The sequence below is a fragment of the Theropithecus gelada genome, chromosome 9 (genome assembly GCF_003255815.1).
Source record: "Theropithecus gelada isolate Dixy chromosome 9, Tgel_1.0, whole genome shotgun sequence".
NCBI classification, from domain to species: Eukaryota; Metazoa; Chordata; class Mammalia; order Primates; family Cercopithecidae; genus Theropithecus; species Theropithecus gelada.
Window position 1 is genome coordinate 78,539,762 of NC_037677.1, and position 25,092 is coordinate 78,564,853.

General features: G+C 34.0%; 1 pseudogene; it reads left to right on the forward strand.

Annotated features, from left to right (window-relative positions):
- Window positions 1-12,670: 12,670 nt before the first annotated feature.
- LOC112631053 lies at window positions 12,671-13,647 on the forward strand (annotated as a pseudogene).
- Window positions 13,648-25,092: the final 11,445 nt, after the last annotated feature.

Genomic DNA, 25,092 nt, shown 5'->3' on the forward strand with positions numbered 1-25,092 from the left:
GCCTGTAATCTCACTACTTTGGGAGTCTGAGGCAGGAAGATCACTTGAGGTCAGGAGTTCAAGACCAGCCTGGGGAAAACAGTGAGACCCATATATATATATATATTAGATCGATCTATCTATCCATATCTATCTATCTATCTATCTATCTATCTATCTATCTATCTATCTATCTATCTTTCTATCTATAGATGAATTTACATGGAAAGGCAAAGACCCAGAGTAGCCAACATAATATTAAAGAGCAATGAAATTAGAAGACAGAAACTAATCAACTTACAAGACTTGCTATAAAGATAGATAGATAGATAGATAGATAGATAGATAGATAGACAGATGGATCGATCTAGTCTATATGAGACTAGGAGTTTGTGGCTGCAGGCTGCTATGAGCTATGGTCATGCCACTGCACTCCAGCATGGGCAATTGAGCAAGAACCTGTATCAAAAAATATATATATTGTTTACAAGAAGTCCACTTTAAATGTCAAGTCACATATACATTAAAAGTAAAGGAATACCGAAAGTTATACCATGCTAACATGAATTCAAAGAAGCAGCAGTAGCTATATTAATGACAGAAAGAATAGACTTCAATGGAAAAAGAGTTACCAGGAATAAAATGTGTATTATGTAATTATAAAAAGGTAAAAACTCTAAGAAGACATAAAAATGATATTTTTTGTGTAGCTACAATAGAGTTTCAAAATATATAAAGCAAAACTGATAGAAATGCAAGGAGAAATAGACAAATCATGATTATACCAGGAGATTTTAACACCCCTCTTTCAGAAACGGACAGATACCACAGACAGGCCATGTGGAAGAAATTATGACAACACTCTACAATATGTTAATGTAGTCCATCATATCAATACCCTAAAAAAATCATATGATCATATCAATAATGCAGAGAAAAATATATGACAAAATCCAACAGTCATTTGTGATAAAAGCTCTCAGCAAATTATGGATATAAAGGCACTTCCTTAACTTAATAAAGAACATCTACAAAAAACCTACATTATTCTTTAAAGTGAAGAAACACATGTTTTCCCCTAAAATCAGAAACAAGGCAATTCAAGGTGATACTACTGGAAGATCTTGCAAATTCAGTACGATAAAGAAAATAATAACCAGTGTTATACAGATTGGGGATAAAAAAGTAAAATCATCTTTGCAGTTGAGATTATTTTCTACGTAGACAATTCCAAAGAATCAAGGAAAAAATTCCTGGAACTAATTAGCAATGATAGCGATGTTGTAGGATACAAGTAAAATAAATCAAAGTTAATTGCTTTTCCATATATCAGCAATTAATAATTGAAATTTGAAATGAAAACAAAATACCAATTTACATTCATATAAAAACTACATAAATCAAGCAAAATATTTACAGCATCTATAAGAAGCAAACGGAAAAACTGTGATTAAAAAAGTAAAGAACTAATCAAATGGAGAGATATTTCATGTTCATGGATAAGAAGACTCAACACTGTAAGATATCTGTTCTTCTCAACCTGATCTATAGGTTCAACACGATCTTAATCAAAATCCCAACAAGTTACTTTTACAGATCTAGACATACTGATTTCAAATTTACATGGAAAGGCAAAGACCTAGAGTAGCCAACATAATATTGAAGAAGAGCAATGAAATTAGAAGACAGAAACTAATCAACTTCAAGACTTGCTATAAAGCTACAGTAATCAAACTAATCAAAGCTACATCAATCCATACAGTGTGGTATTAGTGAAAGAATAGATAACTAAGCCAGTAGAACAGAATAAAGAGCCCAGAAAAAGACCTCACAAACATAGTCAATTGATCTTTGACAAGGGAGCAAAGGCTATTGAGCAGAAGAAGGGCAGTCTTTTCAACAAATGATGATGGAATAGCAAGACTTCCACAGGCTGAACATTAATCCAGACACAGTTATTAAACCTTTTGTGAAGAGTAACTCAAAATAGATCATGGATCTAAATGTAAAATGCAAAACTATAAATTTGAAAGATAACGTAGAAGAAAATTAAGGTGACCTGAGTTTGTCTATTTTTAGAACAATATCAAATGAATCATCCATGAAAGAAAATTTTGCAAATTGAACTTAAATAAAATTAAAAACTCCTGCTCTGTGAAAGTCATTGTTAAGACACTGAAAAGACAAGTCACAAAATGGGAGAGCATATTTGCAAAACACTTATCTAATAAATAAGTTGCATCCAACATGTATTTAAAAAACGTTAAAATTCAACAGTAAGGAAACAAACAACCCAATTAAAAAGAGGCTAAAATACCTAAAAGAGGCTAAAACAACCCAATTAAAAAGAGACGTAAAAAAGACATACAGGTGGCAAAGAGGCATATGAACAATACTCAAGCACCATGTGTCAGTAGGAAATTGCAGATTAACATAAGATACAACTACACAACTACATACCTAGTAAAGTAGCTAAAACCCAAAACACTGACAGTACCCAATGCTGGTGAGGATGTGGACCACATAAACTCATTGACTGCTGGCCAGAATGCAAAATGGTATAGCCACTTTGGAAGATAGTTTGACATTTTAAAAAACATAACTAAACATACTTTCACATTATGATCCAAATATTGTTTTATGTAAATTAGTAGCAAACCTGGTAGACAGAAAAAAACCTGCACACAAATGTTTATAGCAGCTTTATTAAAAATTATAAAAAATTGAAGCAATCAGGATGTCTTTCAATAGAGGAATGGATTATAATATGTGGTACATTTATAGAATAGATTATTTTTCAATAGTATAAAGTAATGAGCTATTCCATTATAAAACACCAAGGAATCCACATTGCACATTGCTAAGTCTAAGAAGGCAATGTGGAAAGCTTACATACTGTGTGATCCAAATATACGATATTGTGAACAAGCCAAAACTACAGACACAGTAAAATACTGGTGGTTCCAGGAAGTTATTGCAGGGGATGAGGGTAGATAAGGAGTTGGGAACAGGATGAATAGCTGAAGAGGAAATATTAAAAGCAGTGGAACTATTTTGTATAATACTGTAAATGTTGGATACATGACATCACAGGTTTGTCAAAATCCATGAAACTGTAGATACTAAGAGGAACCCTAATTTGAATTATGAACTTTATAATAATAAGAACGGTTTCACTACTGACCCATCAGCTATGATAAATGTGTCACACAAGTGCAAAATAATAACAGGAAACTGTGTGTGTATGTGTGTGTATGGGGGAGGTATATGGAGATTCTCTGGACTTTTTCTCAAATTGTCTCTAAACCTCAAACTGCTCTAAAAATAAAGTCTTCATTTTTTAAAATCATGACAACCATTAAAACAAAATTTAGATTATTATTGAGGTGAAGAGATACAGAGGAATATAATTGGGAGAGGCATATTAAGGCCTTCAAAATAATTATTATGTACTATTCTTTAGGTGGATGGTGAGCAAATGAGGGTTTTATTACTAAATATATCATACCTACAAAAATGGTTGTATGTGTAAAAGTTAAAAAGGATAAATTAAAAGAGTGACAAACTTAATTGGTTTTGTAGGCTCCTTAGATTGTTTACCAATAGACCTTCAACTGATTTTTTTCCAATCTTATCATGTAGGAAATTGTAGCCTTTTTACTAAAATGATAATAGAGAACGTTCAGACTTGGTATACCTTTGTTTTCTTTCCTCAGAAATGCTAAATCAAAATAATTTTAGAACGTATAATATAATTTTTCCTGAGTTTAGTTGTTTTGTTTATTTTAATGTCCGAGGCAGAATTTCTCTCTTCCGTATTGAAATCATTATATAATTTTTATTTTAGCATGGATATTTTAGTTTTCTATTGAGTGATAAGATATACTACATATCACATCATTTATTTATTATTCATAATACACCCTGTATTCAAAATTATATTAACATCCATTAAGAAATCCATAACATGCACCAAAACTGCATATTAAAGTAATATATAAGATAAAGTCTTCTTACTCTTGGTGGAAATTAATGAAATGGTACATATATGATATAGAATATTTGACTAAACTAACCTAAAAAAATTTACTTTATGCCTTGGATGTTGTGCTACCAAACAGCCCACCAGAGACTGGGCAAATTATAAACAACAGAAATGTATTTCTCTTGGTTCTGGATGCTGGAAAGTCCAAGATCAAGGTGCTGGCGAGTTGGGTGCCTGGCATGGACTGCCCTCTGCTTCCACATTGGCACCTTCTTGCTGTATCTTCCAGAGGGCATGAACACTGCATCCTCACATGGCAAAGGAATGGAAGTGGCAAACTGGCTCTCTCAGCCCTTTTATGAGGCAATAATTCATTCCTGGGAGCCAAGCAATCATGGCCCCACCTTTTAATACTATTACGTTGGGGATAAAGTTTCAATATTTATATTAGAGAGGACACAAGCAGGCAAACAATAAGCACTTTATGTGTATAAAGTGGCTATAAGTGGCCATTTTATAAATGGCCACCTTCAGAGGATTGCTTGAGGGCAAGAGTTTGAGGCCAATGGCTATAAAAGCCATAAATGGCTTTCCAGGTATTACTTTGGTTGGTTATATATCTATTCTGGTGATACCACTGTTTCCAAAGCAAGTTTTAGAGCTCTCCCTTTGGATTTGTGCTCGCATTTCATAGGACATCTGTTTGAGACTACTTAATCTTGTCAACTCTTTCTGTGTCTGTGAATAAAGTGAGTGGGATGACTAAACAGGGTAATAAAGCTTTATTGAAGAAGTAAAGATTGAGACTTGGTGTAGTGGCTCATACCTGTAATTCCAGCACTTTCAGAGGCTGAGGTGGGAGCACTGCTTAAGGGCAGGAGTTTGAGACCAACCTGGGTAACACAGCCAGACCCTGTTTCTAAAAAACAAAAAATTAAAAATAAAAATTAGCCAAACATGGTGATGTGTACCTGTAGTCACAGCTACTTGGGAGGCTGAGGTGGGAGCGCTGTTTGAGCCCAGGAGTTCCAGGTTGCAGTCAGCTACGATCATGCCACTCCACTCCAGCCTGGGTCACAGAGAAAGACCCTGTCTCTTAAAAAAGAAAAATAATGTTGATTGCCAAATGATATGGTATATTTTTGTATGTGGTGTGTGGTGTGTGCTTCATATATTGGCTCTAAAGTTATGTCCAAAAAGGGATTTTAAAATGTTCTGGAACAATGAAAGTGTCATAAAAACAACATGCAACACCTAAGTTATTGCAAAGAAAAGTCATTTTTATGCATAAGATTTGATAAATTTGTTACATAAATAAAATATTTTAAACTTATATTTAAATCTACATATTTATTTGTAGATCTATTTTTTTATCATGGGATTTAACAAAATATGTCAATTGAATTTTCAGTGCTGTAAGATCTGAAACCACTTATTCTATTTCCTCAGAGTATATCACAGATCTTGGAAACTTCAGACCTCCCAGGAGTAGAAGTTTACAATAGTAATGTAAAAGGCATTTTTTTTTATTTTCTTAACATCTTTTCCTCCACCATAATAAGATAATGTACTTTCTAAGGATCTGTCTAACACAAACACAATACCATTCATAATTTTGATAAACATAATAGTTATCTTGCATGAAATGAGTAAAATTTATTTATTCAAGAAACATTCATAAAAGTACCTACCTACTATGTTCATATACTGAGAGGCTTACATATGTTATTTCCAATGTTCCTAACAACGCACCATGCAGTTGTTCTTTTTGTAACTGCTGTTTATCATTCAGTGAAGGAAGAAGAATCAGAAAATTGAAGTGATTTTCTAAATGTCACTATAATGTACAAATTAGCCACACATTAGGCAAACACTTCTCTTTTGTCTATTTCCTTTATATATACCCAGGCAGGATCACTTTTCTATATGATTTAGTTCAGCATTTAAACATATTATGTGCAAGCCATTGTTTTCTGAGTTATAGGAATCTGCTGACAATGAAAATATTGTTACCAATATGTGGGGAACAAACCTCTTTAGTAATTTTTTTTTCCTTTAGAAATGAAACACATTTACTTAATTTGCTATGACACCTTTATATTTTCACAGGAATTTTATACCTGCCATCTTATGTTTTAGAAAGTTGTCCCCTTTCAGCGAATACTTAATGTATTGCTTTACTAAAATTGTTTGGAATCTGATAGTGAATGATTGGTCTGGTGATAATAAAGCAGGTACAATTGACAATTCTGTACTTACAGATTCCACTGAACCAACTGGACCCACAAGAGCGGCACATTGCCCCTGACAGAAAATAGTTTCTTCTTCCTTTGTTTGAAGATCATGTAGGTGCTTTATAAAGTTTCCCTGCCTCAGGATTCACCTAATGTCTCTTCTGGGCAACCAGAACAAAAATAATCCTCAATCTGGTTAGAATGGCATAGTAAAACTGAAGGTAAGTTGAGCTTTTAAACAGAGAAGAGATTATATAAAACAAGTATGTTTCAGAATCTGTTTAATAAGTATTGTCAGAAGCTATTTGATACAGCAGGGAAAACATAAAATTGAAGAGGGGGAGAATTTGTTGATATGGGAGTATCCTCCTGTGATACAAGATTTAATACTCTGACAAGAATCGTGGGGAATGATGCTATCATGGTATTATGATGTCTCTTTTAATCTTGGATAAAGTAATTACTCATTTTAAATAAAGTATAAATGCCAAAAATGCTGGTAAAGAAGGTAAGGCACCTAGGCTTAGAGAAATGAGGATTGTAAAGTACATATTTAACATAAGACTAGAAAACCCACTGGCCAACTAGATTCATCAGGGATGAATCTAGAGGACACACCACTTACCAAAATGATAAGGAATGCGCAGGTGAGAGGGGCAACACTGTCTTTGAGAACCTCAGTGGTGGCTTTTTTTTTCTTTCAGGCCAGGGCTAATAGTAGGTGATGATGCTGTAAAAGAATTGGTACTCTGAGAGGCCAGGAGGTAGCACTTAAATGTCAAAAGCCACATGGACACAATACTTAATAATGAGCAACAACAACAGAGTAGTAGTTAAAGGAGTCTATCTTTAGAGATCTAAAGAGATGATTGATGGTAGAATATAATGTTTCCACAGGGAGATGCATAAGCATTCAACAAGGGTATTACTTATTTGATTGTCTTTCATTTGAATGTCTATCAGTTCAACATTATCATGTACTACAATGGACTCTTGATTTCTTCCTGCCACAGTTATTTGTGTATGCACAAGTCTTTTTAGTGCTTGCTAGCAGAATTTAAATACTCATGTCCCGAAATTTTTCATTATACTGGATTTTTTATTTATCTCTGTACTGAAATCTATTATCACCAAATAAGATTTTTCATCCATCTCCCAAGTGGTTCTCTACATAATGGCAAAAATGCATCATTTTAAAATACCAGTGAAATCTTGTGGCTCCCTACTCTGAACTGCTTCAATGGCTTCATGTTACATTTATAATAAAATTCATATTCCAGGACTTTGAGTTCCTACATGATCTAATTGTTTCTCCAACCTTAATCAGGTTTACTCTACAGACTGGACTAACTAGGACTAATTACAGACTACTAGTTTGTTTGAACAGACCACAATCTTTCCCAACTGAAAGACTGCACATGCTACTGTCTTTTTATCCCTAGCTAGAATAACTTCCTCAAAAAGTTCTTCGCTGAGTGCGTTATTTAAAATAGCCACCCTGCACCATTTTCTGTTGCCATCCTTTGTTTATTTCTCATATGATACCTGTGACAATTTGGTTTTTGCATTTGTTTGCTAACCTTCAGTTCAGCTCTCTTCACACTGAGTTGTGTATTTATGCCAGGCCAAAGAAGCTGTCCATCTCTTTCATTGTTGAATCCCAGGTGCTTAGCACAGCTTCTAGCACATAGTATGGACTCAACTAATTTTGGATAAATTCATCAATGTAAATTGAGCACTCCAGTTTACAGTCTCTAAAATTCCATATGCAACTACAACAATGTATGTAAGGCAACAATTATGTGGTCTGCTTATCACTCCTTCTCAGAACAACAGCCCCCTTTATACAACTTGCTCTACTCTAAACACTTTTACCTCAAAGAGAACTTTTTCATCCTTCTATTATCCAGTCAAACCCTAGCCACGATTAATGTGAAAAAAATACAATCAAGACAAATAGGGAAAAACATATAAGATGAACAGATCCTTGTGTGAGATCCAATGTACTTTCGGTTCAGCTTCCTTTCTGCATTTTTGTTGATTCGTTCAATTTCTTGGATTTTTTTTTTAGTCAAAACTCAACCCCTTTCCTTCAAACTTTAGCCCTTGTTAGATAAGGATCTCTGACACATTTAACTGAAAGATTCCTAAATAATAAGATACATTTAGATTCTTTGATAGCAAGGCAGAAAATATATAGCACTAATTATATGATTGCTTGAGTATTTAAACACAACTACATGTCCTGCTCATCTTGGGAGAATAGATGCACATAAAAGCAAGTTATCCAGCTGGTAAGCCAATGGCTAAGTCTTGGATAGTTTTCTGAATGTCAGTACAAGATGATACATCTTCTCAGTTAAATTTAATTTGCCTTCACAATAAGAATTCAAAACCATTGAAATTTTCTGCATTTGCTCAGTATGTTGTTTCTGATTAATTTTATTGATGGTTTAACTTGGCATTCAAATTTCTAATCAAATGGATTTTCAAAGTCCCGTAGCATGGAAATATAGACATAAAAATACATTTGAGGGTCTTATTGTTAATAGAAGGCCACAAATATATTTTAATATCTCTACTGTAATCCTCATTAAGATTACCGTCAGGAAGCTACAGTTCATCATATCAAATGGCAATGTAATGCACAGTGATTTCTGTTTCAAATTCTACACTGTTCTTTATGGCCTTATCATTTCTATTTTATTGCAATTGTTAAGCAGGACAAGAATATGGTATGCAAGCTAGTGTTTTGCTAAGCCATTTCACAGTGCACACTTAGTTGCAATAATAATTCATTTTATATGGTCTTAGTATATATTATGAAGCTATTTCCCAGAATGAAAATATTGTTGATATATAAAACAAAATTATGCTTTAGTTAAAATTGTTATGCAACAAGAAATAATAGATGAAGTCTGATTTGATTAGCAACCATATCATTTACATATGTAGCTTAAGGGAAGTTAGTTTTAAAATTGCATATTTATAATGTGATTTCCTGAGAAATTGGATAACTGAGACATAAAGAAGTTAAGGTATGATGCTCTTTTTGTTTCTAAAAATCTTGTTAAAATTTCAGGAGATATATTATTTAGGAGTAGCGTATTAAACTGGTATATTTATAATATTTAATAGCCACTTATATTTTTAACTTATTAATAATTAATAATTACCCAATATTTTATTAATTAAATGAATGGATTTCTACCTGTGAGAAACAAGTTTAAACTATTTGAGAATAAGTTTTACAGCTCCAGATAATATAACATGATTTTTAAAATACATACAGAATTAATACATTCTTGAAAGATTAACTTATACACAATTAATATAATTTCAACATACTTTGCCTTGGAGCAAAACAGGAGTCAATATATAAAATGTCATACCATTGATGCTAATATGTCGACTCAGTTTTGTCATTCACCCTTTTTGAACCTCAGCATTCTGTTCTACATGAAAGCATTAGCTTAAATCTTCTCTGATTCTTTTTTTCCTCTTAACCTTTTGTAAAACCAATGTATATACTCTCAGAAGAAGCAATTGAATCCACTAGAATGTTTTGGATTTGGAGAGCTTTGATAATTTGGATGATGCAATCATATTTAAAATTTAGAATAATCAGAGTTTGGAGTGAGAAAGTACCTTCACATCTCCTCAGTCCAGTCTCTTTACCCCAGATGAAACCTCGTTTCTCAGGAAGTTCATCAGAAGCTATCAAAAGGTTGTCTCCACAACTGGATGTAAAGCATTTGTAAGTTTGCATGTTTTTTTCTCAAAATTAATTTTTATCTTTATTCCATTTCTGTATCTTCAGTAAAATTTAGTGAGCTAATAAGAAAAGAATGAAGATTTAAAATATGTATGCTTATTAACAATATTTACTTATTTTTTCACACATTTAAATTGGTAGATTGTTCTCTAATTCCTTATCTAAGAGGAAGCATGTGGGAGAGCAAAATGAAGTTGCCTTCATGTCTTGCTGGCTTTTCCCAGCAAAATGTCTAAGTTCAAAAGGACCTCAAAAGGTGTGCAGAGTGATAAAATGAAGGGGATATAAGAGCACAATATCTTGAAAACACATGAAGGACAAAAAATGATCATGAAATTGAAAGGATATTATTCTGGCTGGTTAAGAAGAGAAAAGGAAGATGAAATGCTCCAAAGGTCTTTAACACAAAGGTAGCGTATGTTGTGCTTAGCATCACTGTGAGAGATTGATGAGGTCAGAAGGGAAATTCCTATGTAGCACAATTGAACATGGAGGATTATAGGTAGTGTCAGAGAAAACTCCTCCTGTGCCCTAAACATGACACAGAACTAGCAGGTTGTTTTCAAACTAGAAGTGGTTATGAGCACAGGAATAAGATAGAACAGGGATAATGGACATTTGAGCCACAACCTTTGTTGATCTGTGACTAAAGCTCAGATGTAGCTTTTCCGCCTTAGTAATATGCTGAATTATCCTAGGATAATACAATAAAATAGGACAAGGAAGAATGAGAGCACTAATTTAAAACTTGAGTTAAATAAAATTTTACTTGTTAATGCTGCTGTTGTTGCTCAACTGGATCTGTGGACTAAGATTCATTCTCATTAACTTTGATTTAATGTTATATAAGAGAATGAAACAGATAATTGGGTAACTTTCCCTGATGTATCTGATAGAGAAGATTCAAGAATTTCCTGACGAGTTACAATTTAAAAAACACAAATTACATGCAACTGTATGCATGAATCTCCAGAACATAATTCTGAACAAAAAATGCATTGAAAGTTTATGTTTACACCCTATTTTATTTATATAAATGTAAACAGAAGCCGTGGTCTTAAATGACAGGACTGTAGCTACTTTGAGTGTAGTGTCTAGGAAGGGTCATGTCAAAGGTTTTTTGTTGTCTCCCTAATATTGCTTTTATTCATATGAATATTGATTACATGTTTTTTGTAGAGAATTGTGATTAATACAGTTGTGTAATAATCTGCATATATTTCTGCTTGCCATTTATATTTTGATGAATATTTATGTAAAATGTATTCTGTGTGTTTCCAAGTATTGTTTACTCTAAGAATTCAAATGTGTTATAATTTCAGAAAATCTTTATATGTAAATCATTACAGCAATACATTAGAATAGAAACACCATAGAATTATAGTAGTTTAATTAAAACTCCAAATGAAAAATAGAAAAAAGCTACACAAGATAGAAAACTTTACTAGAAACTAACATCAACCTTTGTCTAAAATGTAACTTATTTTTTTAAGAGGATAAATTTATATATATATATTTATATAGATGTAAAATATAGTATATACACAGTATATAAATATTCTGTGAAATTATATATACACACATGTATGTGAATTTCACTATTCATAGTAGTTATGTTCTATAAATTCACCAAAAATACTGACTTAGAGAATACTAAGCCCCTATGGGAAATACAGGGTTAGTGTCCAGTGCACTCTGGCTACCCATTTTCATCAACCAATCAACACATAACCTTGTTTTATGTGTACTTCAGTTAAAGACACCTTATTTAATAATTATTGTTGATTCATTAACATTGAACTCACAGCCAGTAGCACTATTATTTGTGCCTGCATACAGCTCGTCTAATACACCTGATTTCTCCATATAGCAGATCACAGTCTTCTTGCACTCAGGAATACTAGAAAGCACTTCAGCACTAGGCTGAGGGGGCAAAGCATTTGAAAGCATAAAGTCACTAGTAAAAAGCAAATAGTGCAAAGAACACTGCACAAAGAGATCTCAGAAAGGTCACTGATTAGGATATGAGAATTGAAACAAGAAGACAGAAAGTCACCTTGCTCTACCTTAGCTGTTTTATATCAGGCAAATAAAAAATTTGGCTGCTCTGTGAATGTTCACAAATGATGGCAAAAGTGCCTCAAGTATTAATTGGAGGATTACAAATAAATTTTAGCTCATAGGGGAATTTACAAATATGGAATCTGTGAATAATGAGAATCAACTGCAGTTAGTTTAAGCAGTTGTGAAAAATTGAAGGCCAACATCACATCAGATATAAAAAATATCAAACTTCCAAATTTTAAATGTTAAATTTTCCTTTAATATTTTAGTGAATGTCAACATATAATCAATTTGGAATTGCTGTGAGTGGGTTGCTAGAGAAACATAAATATTTGGAAATTTATTCAACTCAAATTTTTTTTCCAAGACAGACAATTTAGGAGAGCAATTAAAATTATTTGCAAGAGTGAGAGTGGCAATCTGCACTACCAATGTGGTCATTTTTTCCCCCTAGCTCATCACTGCCCCCTAGGTGAAATGAACTGTTGAATAATTCAAGAAAGCTTTTACAATCATTTAAGGCATTTTGCTTTGTACTTGTAATCATTAAGAACAATTTCAGGCTCTCTGCTTTTCTGGTTCGACAGACAGCTGCATATTCTCATGCATCACCAGCCACTTCCCTGAGACACCATGGTGAAGGTGAAGGCCAGAGTCAATGGATTTGACTATATTGGGAACCCGGTCACCAGGACTGCTTTTAATTCTGGTAAAGGGGATACTGTCACCATCAATGACCCCTTCATTGACCTCAACTACATAGTCTACACGATCCAGTATGATTCTACCCACGGCAAATTTCATGGTACCGTCAAGGCTGAGAATGGGAACCTTGTCATCAATGGAAATCCCATCACCATCTTCCAGGACCAAGATCCTACCAAAATCAAATGGGGTGATGTTGGCACTGAATATGTTGTGGAGTCCACCAGAGTCTTCACCACCATGGAGAAGGCTGGAGCTTATTTGCAGGGGGAGCCAAAAAGGTCATCATCTCTGCCGCCTCTACTGAGGACCCCGTGTTTGTGATGGGCGTGAACTATGGGAAATATGACAATAGCCTCAAGATCGTCAGCAACGCCTCCTGTACCACCAACTGCTTAGCATCCCTGGCCAAGGTCATCCATGACAACTTCGGCATTGTGGAGGGACTCATGACCACAGTTTATGCAATCACTGCCACCCCAAAGACCGTGGATGGCCACTCCAGGAAACTGTGGCATGAGGGCTCTAAAGAACATCATCCCTGCATCTACTGGCACTGCCAAAACCATGGGCAAGGTCACCCTGAGCTGAACGAGAAGCTCACTGGCATGGCCTTCTGTGTCCCCATCACCAAACTGTTAATTGTGGACCTGACCTGCTGTTTGGAAAAAACTGCCAAATATTATGTCATCAAAAAGGTGGTGAGGCAGGCATCGGAGGGCCTGCTCAAGGGCATCCTGGGCTACACTGAGCATTAGCTTGTCTCCTGTGATTTCAACAGCGGCACCCACTGTTCTGCTTTCAATGCTGGAGCTTACATTGCCCTCAACAACCACTTTATTAAGCTTATTTCCTAGTATGACAATGAATTTGGCTACAGCAACAGGGTGATAGACCTGCTTTAGCAGTCATGATCCAGTTCCTCAAAAACGCCTTTGGCGTGAGATTCCACAGAACATGGAAGGCAGAATTTAATATACCTTAGTATGGAAACAAAATAAAATTTAAAACTTCACTTTATTATAGTTGTTATTATATGTTGTCAAGCAGCGAAATTACAGGGAAGCAAACGATGTAAATGGCTTACGAGTAATAAATTGTGAGGGGGACAGTATGGCAGATAAGAATGAATTAAACTTGTTTCACTACTTGTAAGATATATACAATTTTATTTTTTCAAATAAAAATAGTTCTACTTATGCTTATAAATGCATGTTTTAGATTTTCTTGGTCAAAAAAGTACAAACCTAGGTTTTTTCTTTTACATTATGTATGTTTTAATAAGACATTGTCATAGGCACAAACTATAAATTAAATTTAACTCAACGAATAAGAATTCTGTAACATATTCACTTAGTCAAAGCAAATAACTAATATGACACACTGTAACACAAAATTTATTAATGGGGCTGGTGGTAAAACACTAGAACACCCTTGAATTTATTTCAAAATAAAAAGGAAACTTCTAGAGTGAATGAAGAATTCAATAATTAGTTTAAAACACACTTTTTTTTTTATTTGCCATAAGATCATTTTATTTTTCATCAACTTTTAAGTTCCAGGGTACATGTGCAGGATGTGCACGTTTGTTACATAGGTAAACAGCACACACTTTTTAATACCTAAGGTGCTTAAGATACATTGCCTACACTGTAACTAAACTGATAAATAAGGCACTTTCATTGTTTTCATTCAATAAACTGGCAAAAAGAAAAATAATTACAACAATATTACAAACTCTATGGTAAAGCTATAGTTTATATGCAGCTAGAAAGAAAGAAAATAATTATTTTTGTTAATGAGAAAATACTTCAAAGAAAGTGACATTTAAACTTGGTATTGAGATGAAGGCACAAAAGTGGACTGAGAATAAATTACAAAGATTTTTAAAATATACTGTGAAAACTTGGGAGTCAAATAAACTCATGAAATGAATAGGTGATACAAGTTGATTTGCTTTCCATAGTAATCAGTGTGGTCTCAGTCACAGGTGATGCATTTGCAAAGAGAGAAACTGGGAACAAAGCTTTTGCACAAGTTCAGACAACAGAAGATTAGAGGCTCAACAAAAATGGTAAGGATTGAAACGCAGAGGAAAGAAACATTCAACAGTGATAAATAATGTTAGAGGCAGAATCTGTACAATTTAGTGAAAAATAAATGTGTTTCAAAGAATAGATAAAATAACAAATATAGGATGAATATACATATAAATGGAAACAAGTAACTTTTAGGTGTACTTTTGGGGACTTTCAACTACAGAGATCCAACAGAAAGTTTTTTAAAAATGCATTGACTTATTCCACTTAGCATAGCATCCTCGAGATTCATGCATGTTGTTGCATGTGACAGGTTTCCTCCTTTTATGACTGACTAGTATACTGTTATATGCATATACTAAATTTTCTATGAGATATCTAACGTAGTCAAGTTCACAGAAGCAGAAAGGAGAACACTGGTTGCCAGGGACTGGGAGGAGAGGGAAATAGGGATTTGCTGTTCAATAGGTATAAAATTTCACTCACGCAGGATAAGATAGTTCTAGAGATATGTTGTAAAACAGTGCTTACAGCTAATAATGTGGTACTGTAGCTTTAAAATTTTGTTAAATGGGTAGATCTCAAGTTACATGTTTTGCTTTGTTAACCACTATAAAAAGTACACTGTATGGTGGAACAAAGTTACTGTGGTTTGGGGGTTTGTTACAACATGGAATATAATAATATATACACTAGGAAATACTCGCTCTCATTATCCTACTTCTAACATACATTAATCAATGTCTTAGCATAATCAATATTTATTTCTCACTCACCCAAAACTTGATGTAGGCTATGTAGTCCTTGTCTATCTTTCAACTTCTCAATCTGGAACCTAGGGTCTCCAAGGTCATCACTAGAAGTTTGTATTAGAATTTTTAGGAGGACTAGTACTGGAAATGTCACTGCTTTCATCCCACATCCTGTCTAGGGTCCAGTACATAGACTCAGTATAACTGCAAAAAAAGCTGAGAAATATCTTCTTGTACGTCTAGGAAGAGAACGTGATTAAGTATATAATAACACATCTGTCACATCAGAAATAATAGTAACCTACAGTATTTAATTCTAGTCACAATTATTTTTAAACTTCCTAAATAAAACTACATGTAAATTGAATTGTGTTATTTTGTTTTTCGTTTGTACTGAGTAGAACACTATCATGGTAATTTTTGTGTACCACAGCCCCCATTATTCACGGCTACTTTGCACCTGATCAACCACGGTTAGTAAACATTACCTGGAAAATTCCAAAAGTAAACAATTCATGATTTATTTATGTGTTTATTTTGAAACGGAGTCTCGCTGCGAGACTCAGGCTGGAGTGCAGTTCTGTCCGGAACTGGTGGGTCCTTGGTCTGACTTCAAAAATGAAGCCCTGGACCCTCGCGCTTAATGTTACAGTTCTTAAAGATGGTGTGTGCGGAGTTTGCTCCTTCAGACGTTCAGATGTGTCTGGAGCTTCTTCCTTCTGGTGGGTTCCTGGGCTCGCTGTCAGGAGGGAAGCTGCAGACCTCTGTGGTTGAGTGTTACAGCTCTTAAAGCCGGTGTGAACATAAAGTGTGATCAGCAATAAGATTTACTGTAAACGGCAAAAGAACAAACCTTCCCCACTTGACGAGAGGACCCCACCAGGTTGCCACTGTCGGCTGGGGCAGCCTGTATTTATTCCCTTATCTGACCCCACCCACATCCTGCTGATTGGTCCATTTTACAGAGAGCTGATTGGTCCGTTTTACAGAGAAGTGATTGGTCCATTTGGACAGAGTGCTGATTGGTGCATTTACAATCTCTAGCTAGACATAAAGGTTCTCCAAGTCCCCACTTGACTCAGGAGCCCAGCTGGCTTCACCTAGTGGGTCCTACTCAGGGGCTGCAGGTGGAGCTGCCCCAGTCCTTAGCCGTGTCTCCACTCCTCAGCCCTTGGGTAGTCAATGGGACCGGGCGTCAGGGAGCAGGGGGCGGTGCCCGGGAAGGCTCGGGCCATGCTGGAGCCCACCGTGGAGGGAGGGATTCGGACATGACTGGTTGCAGGTCCCAAGCTCTGCCCAGCGGAGAGGCGGCTGAGGCTCCGCCAGAGTTTGAGTGCGGTGCATGCTTCCAGGCAGTGCTGGGGGACCTGATGCAACCTCCGCAGCTGCTGGCCCAGGTGTTAAGCCCCTCACTGCCCTGGGCTGGCCTGCTGCTGCATGTGTGAGGCCCTCCAAACTGGCGCCCGCCGGAACTCGTGCTGGCCCGTGACTGTGGCACTGCAGTCCTGGTTGCCACCCATGCTTTTCCCTCCACACCTCCCCGCAAGCAGAGGGAGGTGGCTCCGGCCTTGGCCAGCCCAGAGAGGGGCTCCCACAGTGCCATGGCAGGCTGAAGGGCTCCTCAAGCGTGGCCAGAGTGGACGTCGAGACCAAGGAGGTGCGGAGAGCAAAGGTTGCTAGCACGTTGTCGCCTCTCACAGTGGCTCGATCTGGGCTCACTGCAATTCTGCTTCCTGGGTTAAAGCGATTATCCTGTTTCAGCCTCTAGAGTAGCTGGGATTATAGGGGTGAGCCACCACGCCCGGATAATTTTTGTGTTTTTAGTAGAGACGGGACTTCACCATATTGGCCAAGCTGGTCTCGAACTCCTGACCTAAAGTGATTCACCTGCTGTAGCCTCCCAAAGTACTGGGATTAGAGGCGTGAGTCACGGTGCCCAGCCAACAGTTCATAAGGTTTAAATTGCAGGCTGTTCATCAGAAAGCTCACTGTCTCGCTCCTGCCCCTTAGTCACTTAGTGAATCATCCTTTTGCCCAGCATATCCACGCTGCCCATGCTACCTGCCCACGAGTCACTCAGTAGTCCTCTTGGTGACCAGATTGACAGATTGAGAAGAAGAATGGTGAAGACAGTACAATAAAATATTTTGAGAGAAAAAGAGAGACTACATTCACATAGCTTTCATTACTGTAAGTCCTGGGAATTTTGTTGAGACATTGCTTTAAACTAGTCATATCAATATGTGATTTCATCCTCAAATAATGGTTATTTTCTAAAAGTTATAAAATATTTTCATTTCTCCTTTGACTAAAATGTAACTAATAATTGGATTTTTTTTGTTTGGTTTTGCTTTGCTTTGTTTTGAACTGGTATTTTTCTTTGACGTTCCATGTATAAGAGTTTTTGAATTCCAAGTACAAGCATTTCGATTTTTTAATCAAAATGGAATTTATTGCCCTATAGTCAGAGAATTCTATTTTCATAAATACAGTATTTGCAAAAAAAAGATTTTCTTTATAATTGAATATTTACTAAATTTTTGAGAATATTTCATATATGCATTTGAGAAGAGGTCTATTTTCTATTGTTAGATCTGGAGTTTGATATATAAGAACAGTTTCATTAACTTTTCTTCGTAAGTTCTATATACGTACTGACTAAATGTTATGATTGTCTATGACTTGGACTGAGAGAGATAAGAAGTTTTATATAATTTAATATTTGTCTGTCTACTTGAATCTACTCAAATTTTTGCTTTATGAAAATCCCTGGTGAGGTATATAATTATTAATAACTGTTAAATGTTTCATATGAAAGTCACTTTTTGCCTTATAAAATATTCCTCATTTTCACAGGTTCTTTTGGCTTGAGTCTACCTTGTTTGGTATATGAAAATATTGACCGCATTTGCATTCTCCTGTTGTAACCTTGTATGTCTTTTCTTTGTAACCTTTCTAGTTGTAGTTTCAGATGTACCACTATTATACAGAATAGATTTCACTTCATTAATCAACCTAAAATACTATAAGTTAGTAAGTTAAGCTTTTAAATTTGTATGAAAGTTATATGTGGAGTCAATGATGTGATGTGGTTTTATGCTTATGTGCATGTATATGAGGTATATATATAGATGTAAAGCACATATATATGTGTTCAAGTTATCAAGGTATGATTTCATTAGTTTTTTTTCTTCTTTGTTATATTTAGGAAAGTAGTTTCCTCTTTTATGATACCATTTGTTTCTTTCTATAAAGAAACATCTGCTACACATCCTCACTTTCCAAATATTATAGAGTGATACCTGTATTTATTTCTCTTTACATGAAGGAAGCTGTTAGCAAACTTATTATAATTTTATATATTTTTCTTTCCTCATTTTTAAATCCTTTTAATTTTTATTTTAGAGTACATATCATCTGTAAAACAAATTGACCTTTTTATTCCCATCATTAACATTTCTATTTAAATATATACTTATCCACCCCAGACATTACATCAAAGCTTCTCCTATCATTTACTGTTTACATGAGCTCATTACTTAGACTTCCGAGAAAGTGCTCATGGAAATAGTACACCCTTAATTGCTGCATGTTTAAAATCATTTGTCTGTGAACTTTATTCCTGTAATTCTGTTTAACTAGATATTAATCTGTGTCTCACATTATATTTTCTTGAGTGTATTTGTTTCATTGTCTGCGATTAGGAATTGTCGATATGTCTGATGTTAGTCTGCGTTTTGTTTTCTTTTAAATGCTATATATTTTCACCTGAATGCCGCCTCCTTTTTCTTCCTTCTTTGTTTAAATTTTGAGCAATTTTACTAGACTATTTATCAGTGACTTCTATTCTTGATTAGTTTTTCTAATTCACCGTTGTGTAATTTCAATATGTATGTGTGTGCTTTAAGGAAGTTTTCTAGAACTGTATATTTCAGAGTTTGTTCTGCTTTATTTGGTTTTATTTAAATTCCAATTAAACATACGTTTTTGTATCTTATATTGTATATAAGTTTTAGATCTTTATTATTTTATTAAACTTTGATTTGATTGTTTTCATTTTCCCTCCATATTCTCTCTTTAGCCTCAGTTTTTCTTATTATTCGTTTCACGATGAAATTAATTCATTTTTTATAAGTTGGTTTTCAGTTCTGAAACAAGTTTTTCCATTAATTTCAAAATATTACCTAAGCTCTAACAATTCAGTTTCCAAATCTTCCTCTTTTTTGGTTTTCTCATACCTAATGTTTGCTCTCTTTCATTCATGCTTTTATGTGTATGTCTAGTATTCCCTTCAGAATGCAGAACCTCAGTTGTGTAGGTGTTTTTAGTGACTTGCTAAGTTATTATAACATCATAGCTCTCTTTAATTCTCTCTTATTTTCAACAGAGAAGATGAACTCAATGTGAACCTACATTGGTGACTACATAGCTAAAACCATTCATATTCTACACTTTGTAGAAATATCTGTTGCCGTGTATTTTTAAAAATTTTTGAGGATAGTCTGTATTCTATTGTTTTCTTGCTGTTGCTTGCCTATTTTCAGTGTTTTCATGTGAGCATTTCAAGTAATTTAAATAATACATCCTGTTTATAATTTTGTTCCAATTAGAAGTCTCCTTGCATAAGTATAAAAATTAAATTTAAAGATTGATGTTTCTTATTTTAATATCTTAAATTAATTCTAAGAATGTTCAATTTACACAATATCAGAAAGCTTATGTTATTTATGTATTTATTTTGTTTAAATTATTAAAAATTATGAATATCATAAGATTATTATTATGGCCCATGATTATGTTATTAACTTAATTTCTGAAATGATGTTTTGTACTTACATTTATAAAAGAGGAATTCTATATTCCTGAACCACAGGCTTTGATATTATAACAATCATTTATACCTGTAACAACAATTTAATTTTTGTAAGAAACATGCTCAGCCCATATATACAATTTGAACTGTACCTTTTAATGTTAATACATATTGGAAGCTGACAATTTCAAATAATTAAATTGTAAATCATAAACACACACAGATAATACCCAGAGAATGGGTCATGGCCATTTTTATAAGAACTCTTGCAAGATCAATACCCAGTCTTAAAAAACATTTAGTTTACAACATTATGCCAGTGGTAACAATTGAACTTATTTATTTATATTTTAAAGTATATTATTACACTGCTAAAATTAGTTGGTTAAATGATTTCTATTTAAAGTCTAGATTTATATTCATTTTGACATTTACTTTTTGGGGACACTTTTCTTTATTTTTTATGATTTCCTTTTAAAGTGGTAATCTTTCTCTTACAGCTTATTTTATCTAGTCTTACTCTGGAAGCTGTATAACATTAATAATACAGCTTTCATTGTTCCTCAGAAGGTATTTTCTTTTTATACAGTTCTTATCTTTTTCCTCTGACTTCTTTTCTTCATTCTTGACCATTCCTATATATTAGCTTGCAATAAAATCCCACCTAGACCTTTTGCCTATATTCACACCTGATTCTCCAGTAACCTATCAGATAGCTGTACTAGTTTATCTAACTAAATATTCCCCTCAAGCTACCATTCTGAGAATCGAACTCAATACCTTATTCAACAGGCTGCCCTCTTTCTTATGAACTCATTTTTACTCATTGAAGTTATTTAAGTCAGAAGCTTGCAATTCATTTTTATCAATCTCTCATATCTCATTCATTCCTATAATTATGGTAATTTTAATGCCCACATATGGAAATCTTTGAAAGTCATCTTCACTTATTTCCTACATTTTGCGAAAAAACATAACTCAGTCCCTCATTATTGTTTTCTTGGATTATCACAATAGTGTTCTTACCTGATCTTCTACCTGTCTTCAATATTACTTTCCTCTAATCAATTCTTCACATTGCAGACAGTGTGCACTTTTAAAACTTCAGTCAGATTATATTGCTCCTCAACTTAAAACCATTTTATTGTCTCTCACTGCCCTCATTACAATATTCAGAATTCTGCATATGACTGACCTGATCCTTTAGAATGTTATAGCTGCTTCAAGCCTCATTTCTGTCAGTCTCTGCTTTCCATGCCCTATCCAAAATGAAATCACAATGAAAAACATTCACTTTCAGAAAGGGTATCATGTTTATTGTTGCCTCTAGGTCATTTTTTTTCCTGCTGAATCTTCTTCAAATACCCCAAGTGTGAATGATTCTTAGGTTTCTTTATGTGTTAAGCTTTGACAACATCTTCCATGAGAATACTACTTTAACCACAAGTCTGTGTTATCTGTCCTCTGTACTTACAGTATACTAATACTCAGCACACAACTTTTTCATTTTTTTCTTTTCTTATATCCCTTAATTGTTCATAAAGTTATTTATGTACCTGCACATTTTTATATCCCCAATGACTAGCACAATGCCTGAAGCATAATAGGCACTTGACAAATAATATTTTCAATACATTAACAACATCCTTGGAGATAATAATTTCACAATAATAATGGAATTCACTTCCATTTATTATCAGTCAATAAGTGAGAGAAATGTGATTATCCAAAATAACACATACATAGAATTAGAAAATACTAGAACTGATAAGAATGAAATGCTAAACCAATAACAGTGATTATATCTCTGAAGAAATTTGGATAAAAGAATATGAAAGTAAAAGAGATTTTAAGTTTTTACTGTATTTAAAGAAGTTATTATCAGAAAATATGTAATATTTAAAATACAAAAGTGGAAGAAACTCTAAATGTGATACACTGAGTCACCTGACTAGACACAAAACTGTTTAATGCTCAGTTTCTATTTAATATGCTATTTTTCCAGTCTGAAGGCCAAAGAAAACATGAAAAAGCTTATTTTTCAGAGTTCATACAAAAACTCATGTGGTCTCCATGTTCAGGCATATGTTATTGCTGAAGTTAAATGTATCTGGAAACACAGATGTTGAACTGAATTTATACTCTGCCATAGCTTCCTGTGTCATGGTAATCTTGTGTCCTTTGGTTGATTTGAGCATCTGCTTACTCAAAAAAGTTTTGTCCTGGCACAGAAATAGCATTTCAATTTAAAGGAGGAAATGGACTAGATATTCTCAATTTCATTCCTTTGGACAAGTCATGTTTCTTCAATTACTCTGTGTGTCTTGGTCTCCTTTTTTTCATTTAAACTCTAGGGATACGAGTAAAATAAAAAAGAAAATGACAAGATAAAAAATAGTAATGTGGAAAAAGAGAATGAACAAACAAGAAAGAATAGAAAAAGAGATACAAAATGTTTTAAAGAAAGAAAAAAAAGCAAGTCAATAAAAGAAAAGAAACAGACTAGCCAAACACATGCAAAACACACCCACCACCAGACTACTATTATGACTACTGTCTCCCCAAATTCTCAGTTTAGTCTATATTAGTGACAGCAAAAAAAAAAAAAAAAAAAAAAAAATCAGATCTTGATATACAGAATTGAAATACCATAATTTTTATTTTTCATTTTATATGCACATGGAACATATATTGAGGTAGACCATATCTCACACTCTGAGCCATAAAACAAACTTCAAAAGACTCGTAGTAAGTCATATCATCCACAATGTATTCTGTGACCTGTGATCACAATGGAACAATACTAAAAATTAGTAACAGAAAACTAATTCAAAAATTTCCAAAGACTATGTCAATACCAGCTCGGTCAGGGAGACCCAACCCATTAGCACTAGAGAAATTAAAGAAACACACACAGAAATATAGGGGTGTGGAGCAGGAAATCAGGGGTCTCACAGCCTTCAGAGCTGAGAGCCTTGAACAGGGATTTACCTACGTATTTATTAACAGCAAGCCAGTGATAAGCATTGTTTCTTTATATTATAGATTAACTAAAAGTATTCCTTATGGGAAACAAAGGGATGGGCCGAAATAAAGGGATAGGTTGGGCTAGTTATCTGCAGCAGGAGCATGTCCTTAAGGAACAGATCGCTCATGCTGTTGTTTGTGGTTTAAGAATGCCTTTAAGTGGTTTTCCACCGTGTGTGGGCCAAGTGTTCCTTGCCCTCATTCAAATAAACCCACAACCTTCTAGTGTGGGTATCATGGCCATCATGAACATGTCACAGTGCTGCAGAGATTTTGTTTATGGCCAGTTTGGGGGCCAGTTTATGACCAGATTTTGGGGGACCTGTTTCCAACAGACTAAATACATACATAGTTCTACATAATCTATGGGTCAAAGAGAAAGTCTTTTTTTTTTTTTTTTTTTTTAAATTTAGAAATACAATGAACTAAATAAAAATGAATATATCAAAATTGGTGGGACATATCTAAATAATTTCTACAAGGCAATACTATAAAAATAAATGCTTTCATTAAGAAAGGGAAAGTCTCAAATCAGTAACCTAAGATCAGAAATCATGGACATTTAAAGCAGAAAATCAAGTAAAATAAATGTTAAAGGCTGGCTGTTTGAAAAAAATCAATACAGTTTGCACACTTCTGGCAAAAGTAACAAAGAGAAAGAGAGAAGGCACAATTTACTCATATCATGAAAGGAAAAGCAGATGTCACTATAGACCCTGCAAATATCAAAAGGACAACCCGACACACATAAATTTGATAATGTAGATAACATGGACAAATTCTTCAAAAGATGCTGATTACTAAATTTATCAAATATGCAATAGATAATTTGAGTAGCCTTAAAACTCTAAAGGAAATTGAATTCCTAGTTAAAAATCTGTTGAAAAGAAATCTTCAGGCCCTGATTGGTGAATCTACTAAATATTTAAATAAGAATTAACATCAATTCTATAAAATTTCTTCCACCAAATATGAGAAGGAAGCATTTCCCAATTCATTATTTGAAATTAGTATTATCCCAATATAAAATTCAACAAACACAAAATAAAAAGAAAGAAAAATACTCTAGGCCAATTACCAATATAGACAAAAAAATCATTAACAAAGTATTTTCTATTTAAATATAATTATATTAGACTAATTAGTGTTAATTGCATGAATGCAAGGTATGTTCAATATTCCAAAATTAATCAACGTAATCCACAATATCAGTAGACTTAGGAAGGCAAATGATATAATCATATCAATTGAGAACAAAACTGTCAAAGTCTATACAATTTTAGATAAAGACTATCAGAAACATAAACAGAATAACTTTCTCAGGTTAGTAAAATTACCTACAAATACCTACAGTCAATATTATACTTCATAGTGAAAGACATAGTGCTTAACCCTTAAGATTTGGAATAAGAGAGGATGTCTGCAATGTGTAGCATGTTTGGGGTGATGGAATTTTCCTGGAACTTGACTATAGCAATATCATTATCTCAATGATATTATTGGAGAACACTTGGCAAAGAATACACATGATGTGAATGAATTATTTTTACATATGTATGTGAATCTACAATTAAAACAAAAACCTTAATATTGACATGAATCAAATTTCTAATTTTGGATTAATCTAATATTTCCAATTATAATTTCAATAACTAAAACTCAAGCAAATCAAGACCAAAATGTCAATAAATCTAAAATTGAAATGAACGTACATATTAT